We start from the raw sequence: 10193 nt of genomic DNA, 5'->3' as shown, positions 1-10193 counted from the left end.
TCGGGTACTGTGGATGACGTTGAAGCAGCAGCCCCTAGATTTTTAAATGTTTTGGCGGGAAATTTCTCTGCACCCCCCTTGCGCTTCTTCTGTTTATCCATTTTCTGAGCGGCATCTGATCTGACACGAGAAACAGAGAGGACAGTCAGAGAGGGAGGGGTTGGGGCTTAGTAAGAGATGTGATTGGGCCAGCCCAGTGTCAGTATAGAAAATGAACCAATGGGCCACTGTCCCTGCTTTATGGGCTGGTCGTTGACCAAACTTTTATTTACATTTTTTATAAATAAAATTATATCGCCCCCAAGATGCGTCGGCCCACCGGGAAAATGCCCAGTATGCCAGATTACCAGTCCAGCCGTGGCCTCTCCTCTGTCCTGATTCTTTTGGACCTGTTGGCAGCCATCGACACGATCAACCATCAGATCCTCCTTGCATCCCTTGCAGGAATGGGAGTGACTGGCTATGCACTGGCATGGCTGACACCCTACCTCGACGGCCGCTCCTACCAAGTATCATGGAGAGGAACCCTGTCGGCCCCGCCCCTTTCGGACGGGTAACATTAACATTATCACGTTTCATGCCGTCTCGTATCATTGCTATGCCGATGATACCTCTCCTCTCCTTTCCTCCCTCAGATATCCATGTTTCTGAGCGGATCTCCGCCTGTCTGTCCGACATCCGCCTGGATGACGACCAACCACCTCAAACTGAACCTAAGCAAAACAGAATTGCTTCACCTGCTGGCCAAATCATCCCCACTGACCGACCTTTCCATCACAGTGGAAAATGTAGCCGTGGCCTCGTCCCCAACCGCCAAGAACCTTGGTGTTGTCCTTGATGATCGGCTGAATTTCTCTGCTCATATTGCCGCAACGACCAAGACCTGCAGATTCCTCCTGAGAAATGTCAGAAGGATCCGACCCTTCCTGACAAAAGAAGCCACTCAACTCCTTTTCCAATCAACTGTCATGTCTCACCTCGACTACTGCAATGCACTGCTCGCTGGTCTACCGACCACCGCCACAAAGCCTCTTCAACTCATCAAGAACGCGGCTGCCCGTTTGATCGCTAACCTACCAAAATCATCCCATGTTACCCGACTTCTCAGGGACCTGCTCTGGCTCCCCATCGCCGCACAAATCCGCTTCAAGGTCCTCGACCTGGCATATCGCACAGCGAAGGGAACGGCTCCCGCCTACCTCCGGTCAATGGTCTCTAACTACACACCCTCAAGACCCCTCCACTCTACATCCTCTGGCCGCCTCAGACCTACTCCTATCCGAGCTCCGGGAGGGTCATCAAAGAGAAGCCGCCTATTCTCGGTCCTCACACCACAATGGTAGGAATGAACTTCCCACCACAGTCAGGACAGCCGAATCCCGACTAATCTTTCACTGTCGACTAAAAATACACTTCTCTTCAATCAATATCTGAAATGAAAAAATACAAATAAAACACTAACCTTCTTACTGTCCTATACTACCATGCACTCCTCCTACTATACTAATATGTCTTATGGCTATGCACTCAATACTGCAGCACCCAATTTTCAGCACTGTTTGATCATTGTTACTCAGCTGAAAGAGTTGTACCCTCCCTGCTGACTTGTCGTACAGAACTTATAAGTCGCTTTGGATAAAAGCGTCAGCTAAATGACAAAATGTAAATGTCTCACATTCACTCACATATTCACACACCAATGGCGAAGGCAATCATGCAAGGCACCAATCAGCTCAACAGGAACAGTTAGAGGTTAAACGTCTCGCTCAAGGACGCTTCGACATGAAGTTGGGAGGAGCTGGAATCAAACCCGGGGACCTTTGAATTACCAGATGATTAGATCATCTTGAGAACAATGGACTTAAATAAACTAATTCCAGATGCAATTAGGCAGAAAATCATCCAAAGGATTTACTCATCATCCATTTAGTCAACGACGTGTGGTTGTACCATTCAAGATAGTTCCCCGACTTCATTGGTAAAACGGTTTGGCTGTCTAGAATTAGACCTAAGTTGGACCCTAAGTGTGACAGATGCAAGCAAGCTCCTGCAAATCTATTACATCTGTTCTGGACTTGTCCAAGATCATACCATGTCTGGCTGTCTATTTTCAATATTCTCTAATTGAGCCAATTGATCCAACTCCTTGTATTGCTTTATTTGGTGAATAAATATTATTGCTTTATTTGTATCCATAATACAAGGCCCGGTGGAGACATGTATCCCGCCCGTCCAGGTAACACTGGAGGGGGGTGAAATGTCTCCTTGGGGCGCCTTGTTTGAAGACGTCGGGGAAGACCCTCTGACTCGTCGGCAGGATGCCCTACTATCAGCCACATCGGAATGTGGCTCCTTGACCAGTCGTAGCCTGCTGCATGTGAGGGATGCGGGCTCGGTGGAGGAAAGTCTGCAGGGGGAACTGCAGGCTTTGTTTCCCGAGCTTATGGCGGTGGCGGCCGTTGCAAACGGCGTGCCGCTGCCGCAGCCACTGCCTGTTCCTGTCCCTGATGATCTAATAGGTCATCTCTGGGAGCGTCGCCCGGTGAGAGGGGTGGACGTTGTCTACCCATTTTTCCCCTCAATGGGGGCCTATGTTCGTCGGGGCCAGGTGGTGTCCCACATCATTGGCCTCACCCCCGCCTACGTACAAGTTACGCGGGTGGCGGGTTTGGTCGAAGGTATGAGAGAGGGCGTGCCACGGCTTGATAGGCCGATGGCCGCTCTCCTCTGTCCGGAGGTGGTGTGGGAGCCGTTACGCAAGCCGGTTCCTCAAGGGAAATCGGCAAGGCGGTTGGTTTATTGGAGCGACCAGTCATTAATCTCTGGAACACAATCTCTGGCTGCCGCGTCTAACGTCGCGCAGCTGGCAAGATTCATATCCGGGATATTGACGGGCGGCATGGAGCTGAGTGATGTCCAACATGACCAGCTCACCCAGGCGGCAGGAGCTGTCCTGCATCTGACTCAGCTGCAGGCCATAGCCGCTGGGAAAGTGCGTGCCCTGGCGACTCTAACCCAGCGCCACCTTTGGCTGGAGCAGGCCCGTGTGCCGGAGAAGAAGAGAGGTCCTCTTCTAACGGCCACCCTCTCCGATGCTGGACTGTTCGGGAAGGCCCTGCAGTTGATGACCTCGACGTGCAGAGAAATGCAGGAGGAGCGCTCCGTGCTTCAACCTCATTTTCCCCCTCCCGACATCGCTGGTGGAGTCAGACGGCTGCCACGTCGTCGAGCTTCCTCCGCCGTGACTGCTGCTGCTACCACCGCCACTGCTGGCCCTTCGAAGAAGGCCAGGAGGAGAGAGGGCGCCGCCGCTGCAGCTGGCCCATCTGCGCCTGGAGGAGACGGTAGGGATCGCCGTGACCAGCCGCTGATTGTCTACCGTCCCTCCGGGGCTTCCCGGGGTGGCAAATCCCAAGCGGCTCGAGGCGGCAGGCGCCGCTAGGCCCAGTGACTTTTTTCCCCTGTGGTCCCCTCTGTTAATCCCCTCCCCGGCCTCTCATATAATTTTGTTCGACAATAAAAAGTCCCCTCTAAAGGGGGACTGTATTTTTTGTTAACAAACTGTGTGTTTCTTCACCAAAACATATGATGAGGTTGCGAAGTGTGAATCTTCACTAGTATACATTGATAGAAGGGTTGCGTTCGTGTTATGAGCTTAAGCAAGGTCTGCAGCCTACACTCGGTTATAGAAAGGTTTCTACCTCGGCCTGACACTCCACATGCAGGTAGAGGCTAGTTGTATGGTCTGTTGCTTACACAAGTAATGTTGAGCTACAACACTGTTGTGTTAGTTGCAGTAATGCTCGTATACACACGTTCCACGGCCCAGCCGTTTGCTCTCTCTATCAGTGTTTTTCTATGTACAACATAGGATGCGGGTGTAGGATTCACACACACACGCGACAAGGGTTGCCCTGACTCTGCTCCTATTAAAAACAGGCGTTGAGTGTTGGGTTTCCCCCCGTCATGGCATACGTCACTACGCACGTTGCTATTGACGATGGCTTCCGTAAGTCGGATCTTTACGTACGATCTGTTGTATCAAAGTGTCGGGATAGAGCGTAGGACTTACGGGTCCACTACGCTCGATTTTATGTGTAACTTGAGTCAGTTGGTCACATGACTCGTAGTTACCATGGCTTTTTCATTCAGTCTGAAGTCCTCTGTGATAGGGGTGACTGGATGTAAAAATGTAAACAGTTTTTACCCTCGGCTGTGTAAAATGGGATTCATGTCTGTTGGTGCTTCCTTCTTTTTAATAAAAAGAGTTGGAGTATAGGAAGCACCACACCCCTCTTGTCGTTTCCCCTGGGCGCCTTGGGGATTCACTGAAAGGTCTAAATAGCCTGTTCATTGATGTGGTTGTGTCCCGACGCACGCATAGTGCTAGCTCGGGGTGTTCTGTTAAGGATCATGCGGGTAGCTAGTACGCCTTGGTTGCTTGTGGTTAAAAACGCGTTTTTATAAAGCAACTGGGATGGAGGTTTTTTCCTCTTCCGACAACCTGTTACTGGTTCTTGACGGATTCTCGTTCATATCTGGGGGATGATAACGGAATGGATCTGAACATATGTAGAGGGGTCTCACGCCCTTGGGGTGGGCCACCGAGCGCCGTTCACACCGGCCCGTCAGGGTGGCGCCCTCTTTTCATGTTTTAGATCAACACGCATATCTGCCCCTTCTCCTGGAGTAGGCATGTCGGCGTGGTTAGGGCACGGGACTGGTTCTGGTCGCGCTGGTCCAGGTCAGTTAACCCGTTTGTCCGCCGGGGTTGCAGATCTGCTGTTCTGGTACCCTGAGGGACTTGGGCTTTTTTCCAGGGGGGAAAAAGGCCGGGTCGGCCCGGGGCGTCACAAGGTTAGGCGTTATAGAGACCCTTGTTGGGTACTTTGTACCTGGCACTATCATAAGGGGCTGGTTCTCTTTTCCGCACCTCTCTCACGCATGGCGGAGAGGGGGCTGTTGGGGTGGTCTTCTGGACCTCCTCTGGTAACCCTGTGTGCTTCCCGGCCCGCCGGGCCCGGTCCGAAGTAAAGTTTTGTTGATACCGTAGACCTGGGATAACCCTTTTTTCTTGAGGGGTTATAGGAACAACCACCGCATCTGGTAACGACAGGGTGGTTGGTTCCCTGGTGTGTTGGAGCAGAGTCAACTCCCGGGTTACCTGGTTGAGTGTGCCCCTGACATCTGCCAATCATGTCAGCCTTCTCTGCCTCGACCCCTCTGGGTGGGTTTTTTTTGATGGAGGCTTCGTCATGGTGATCAACAACGCCAGCGTCCGCCCCTTCCGCCGGGAGGGCTGTTTCCAGCTGACTCCTTTGGCGCCTGTCTCGTCCGCAGTGCTCCAGGCTCAGGTTACAGCCTGTTGCCTGGTTTCCCCGGTACGCTGCCTGCTTCCGTTGGTTAACCTTTTGAGTGCTTACGGCCATGCTGACTGCCTGTTCTGCAGGGTCAGTATGCCAGGCGGTGTGCTATTGGGGGGAAAGGGCCCGCTCTTGGAGGGGCCTTATCCGAATACGCTGGCGATGTGGGGGGCGGCCCACATCGCCACTAAGTGACCACCTGGTGGGGTCTTGATGCCTGGCGTCATTGACCTCTCCGGGCCCCCTTTTTCCGGGGGATCCAGTTCCTTCAGTGGGTCTGGGTCTTCCTTCGCGCTCCGCTGCTACGGCCTTGCCACAGGGTTGGGTTTGCTCTTGACCCCGTGATTTTGGGGGCTGTAACGAGGTTGTTCCCTCGTTCGTTCCCGGGTGGCATGCGGGTTGTGCGTGTGGGTAGTCGTGGGGTCAAGCCACGGTCTGCTCACCCTGTGCGTTGGGTTGCTTGAGTGCCTCTTCGCACGGTTGGATCCGTCGCCCTCCCGTGAACCTCCAATAGGGGGGGTATCCTCCATTAGGGAGGGTCGGGGGGGCTCGGTCCTCCCCGGTCTGATGGTTGTGGGGGGCCTCAGCGGGGTACATTGGTCGGGCTATGGCTCCCGCTCAGCCCCTGTTGCAGACAGGTGCTGAGCAAGCCATTAACGACATAGAACGAAGGGTTATGTATATAACCCAGTTCTATGAGTTAAATGGTGCGCTCAGCACCTGGACGCCGCTGCGGCCCTTGATCTCGCCTTGTGGTGAAAGTTTGGGAAGGAGGCGAGTAGGTGACCACACACCTGCTTATGAAGGTAAGCGGAAGGGGGTGTGGTCAGACGGATGTTGGGATGTAAAGGTACATGGTGGAATTTTTTAATCAGTGCTCGTGCACGAAGTGAAGTACAGTGCAGACAGGTGCTGAGCGCACCATTTAACTCATAGAACTGGGTTATATACAAGGCCAGATTAAGACTTCAGAGGCCCCTGGGCCAGATTCTTGTGGAGGCCCCCCCCCCACACACGTGCACGCACAGTGGCGTTTTTATATGTCACTTTAAAAAATATATAGAATACCGTAATTCCTCTAATAGTAACCCTGGCTTGTATTTGTTTCAACTGTAGTGGATACCAGGCTTGTATTAGGAGGAGGCATGTATAAGAGAGAGGCCTATATTTCAAATTTTCAAACAGATCATAATGAATAAATCAACATTTTGTGTCAGTTTGAACCCAGTAAAATGTACTGGGTTCATTTATTGAAACCAAGTACTGTATGCAATACGGTAGTAAACAGTGCAATTACAGGTGGTCAAAAAAAGTAAAATAGAGTAAAATAGTGCAATCACAATACTGGTATAATAATAATAATAATAATAATAATAATAATAATAATAATAATAATAATAATAATAATAATAATAATAATAATAATAATAATAATAATAATAATAATAATAATAATAATAATAATAATAATAATAATAATAATAATAATAATAATAATAATAATAATAATAATAATAATAATAATAATAATAATAATAACTTCGTTTTATACAATTCTGAGGTAGGCTTACTCTCTTGGTAAACATTAACACACCTTATTACATGGCGTTTTCACATTCGCCGAAATGCTTGCTTGTGATTGGTCAATAGCCCCCCGACAGCGGTCATTATTAGACAATAATGACCGCTGTGGGACAATAATGACCGCTGTGCGCAGCTGTTCGCAATCAAGCCCACTGACACACACTGTTTCAGTGCAATTAGACACTGCCGGTGTTCTGCTGCCGGCGATGACAGGGGGCGGAGCGACGAGCGGAGCCAGAACGCAGCCAGAACCAGTGTTGCGAGTCGATGTAAAATGAATTGGGTATATTGTTAGTAACTTAGCCATGTAATAAGCGGGATAATGTATAGCTATACTCGGTCATTGTCGCAAAATAATTGACCTTCACTGACGTTTAAAACACCTCGCCGAGGCGGCTCGGTATTTTAAACTCTGTCGGTCAATTATTTTGCAACAATGACCTCGTAGCTATACATTATCCCTTACATACCATTAAGTACTGTATGAAATACGGTAGTAAACAGTGCAATTACAGGTGGTCAAAAAAAGTTAAATAAAGTAAAATAGTGCAATCACAATACTGGAATAATAATAATAATAATAATAATAATAATAATAATAATAATAATAATAATAATAATAATAATAATAATAATAATAATAATAATAATAATAATAATAATAATAATAATAATAATAATAATAATAATAATAATAATAATAATAACTTCGTTTTATACAATTCTGAGGTAGGCTTACTCTCTTGGTAAACATTAACACCATACCATTAAGTACTGTATGAAATACGGTAGTAAACAGTGCAATTACAGGTGGTCAAAAAAAGTTAAATAAAGTAAAATAGTGCAATCACAATACTGGTATAATAATAATAATAATAACTTCGTTTTATACAATTCTGAGGTAGGCTTACTCTCTTGGTAAACATTAACACCATACCATTATATGGTATTTACTGCACAGCCAGGCCAGCATATAACAACAATAACAAAATATATTGCCTTTGGTAAATCCGTTGAGGGAAATACCGTAATTCCTCTAATATACATGAAACCCTACCCCACCCCACCCACACAACCACCTCCAATGTACAGCCCCCCCCCCCCCCCCCACCTACCCTCCAATGTACAGTTTCTACGTCAAATGTATTTACTCTCTTTTCTGGACTTCTGTTTACATCAGGGTCCCCCATTTTCAATTCATAGTTGATTGATTGCATAATTAATTGAATACTTTATTTTGACACAATCGTAGGACAAACATTTGAAAGACAAACAATAACAGTGTCAACACGCTGGTCAAAAATGGATAAAACACAATAAAGCCAAGGCTTGTTTCCATTGTGGTCCATACATGGAACATAAAAGGCACAAAAACACAAATGGACATGTACACTAGACAGGACACATCCTAAAAATTAGTACAATAACACCTAACCTGACAACTCATACAGTCAACTAATGTTAAAAGAAAATCCGCAAAACCTTAAAAGCAACTCATGATATAGAAAGATAAAAGCAAGTTATGATAAAAGAGCTAAAAACCATATTAAGGCCAATTTGAGTTGCTGCTGAGCCATGTTTTTAGGGCGGATTTAAATTTATGACTGACACACAACATATATATGACATCATCATGACATTTATGGCATAGGGACATACATGACATACAGGTATAGTACTGTTACATTTGTGACAGATATACGATATGCAAATATATGATATTATTATAACAAGATATGCTGCACGCACCTCTCTCAATAAGCACAGATTTGATCCTATCGCTGCTTGTGTCTTCCCATAAAGCTGGATCCGTAACATAGTCCAACCAACCCTCCTGGTTTTCATGTTCAAGCACCGCCGGCGGCGGGGTGTCATCATCGCGGTCTGCCTCAGCGTCAGAGTCTTTCGTGTTGGTGTTGGGGCTGGGCTGTGGAGATGCGGCGGGCGTATACGAACAGGTGGCAGCCACTGGTGGGCCGGCTGAACTAGAGGCTGCCGCTGCCTCTTCTCTGTCGCTAGCATCAATAATAATAACAACGTTAGCATTCTCGTCCTCTCTGCCCGCGGCGCCTGGCTCAGCCTCTTTAACGTCGCTGCTACTAGTGCTAGCCAGGCTAGCCTTACCTGACGGGGTGAAAAAAGTAGCGATAGTTGGTATGCTTTGCCGAAGTAACGCGCTCTTTCTGTCCCTTTCCTGTTTAGACTTTAACTTAGCAGCTCCGCTTTCCCACCGTTTACCTTTTTTATCCATGTTTTTTGAGTGTCACAGTCATATGATCAATTGATCATACAGTACTACTCCACTCGAGACGAGTCTTAGCCTACTTGATCAACTTGCAAGTGCAATTCTCGTGATCAGTGGTCACCTGACCTGGCTCAATACACACAATTGTTAAGGGGATGCAGACCTGAGAAAGACGTTTGTCTTGTTTACATCAGGGTCCCCCATTTTCAATTCATATAGACATTTATGACATACACAACATACATGACATTTATGGCATAGGGACATATAGGTATTTAGTACTAGTACTAGTGTGTAGTGTGGAGGCCCCTAGTCGCGTTATTTCTAAACCTAGCCGCATTTCTGGCAAGACGCTCTCTGATTGGCCGACGCCTGTTTCTACACTGGTTAAGCTTAGGCACTCTTTCGAAGTTGGTTAAGGTTAGAGTTTGTCTTAGAGCGTGACGGGCTGACGGCAAGTTCTTTCGACGGTTAAGCTTAGGCACTCTTTCGAAGTTGGTTAAGGTTAGAGTTTGTCTTAGAGCATGGCGATAGAACGCCAGGTAGTTTGCAGGCTGTTTGACGAGGAAATGGGCAAAGACACAGCTTGTCACGCGATTGGGCAAACATGTCAGTGGCCAATCAGAGAGCGTCAGTCAGAAATGCGGCTAGGTAATAACGCCCCCTAGGGCCCTAGTCACTAGGGGGAGCTCGATGATATCCGCTATCAGCACTCTAGTGACGAGGGGCCTCCAAAAGGCCTCGAGTGACGAGCGGCCTCCAAAAAAATAAAAAATAAAAGTAAAAAAAAATAATAATAATAATTTGGGGCCTCTTGTGACGAGGGGCCTCCAAAAGGCCTCTTGTGACGAGGGGCTTCCAAAAGGCCTCGAGTGACGAGCGGCCTCAAAAAAAAATGTAAGTAAAAAAAAAAAAAAAAAATGTTGGGGCCTCTAGTGACGAGGGGCCTCCAAAAGGCCTCTAGTGACGAGGGGCCTCCAAAAGGCCTCGAGTGACGAGCG

This window comes from Notolepis coatsorum (assembly GCF_963971535.1).
Source record: "Notolepis coatsorum genome assembly, chromosome: 17".
Classification (NCBI taxonomy): domain Eukaryota; kingdom Metazoa; phylum Chordata; class Actinopteri; order Aulopiformes; family Paralepididae; genus Notolepis; species Notolepis coatsorum.
Note: the sequence above shows the minus strand (reverse complement) of the source record.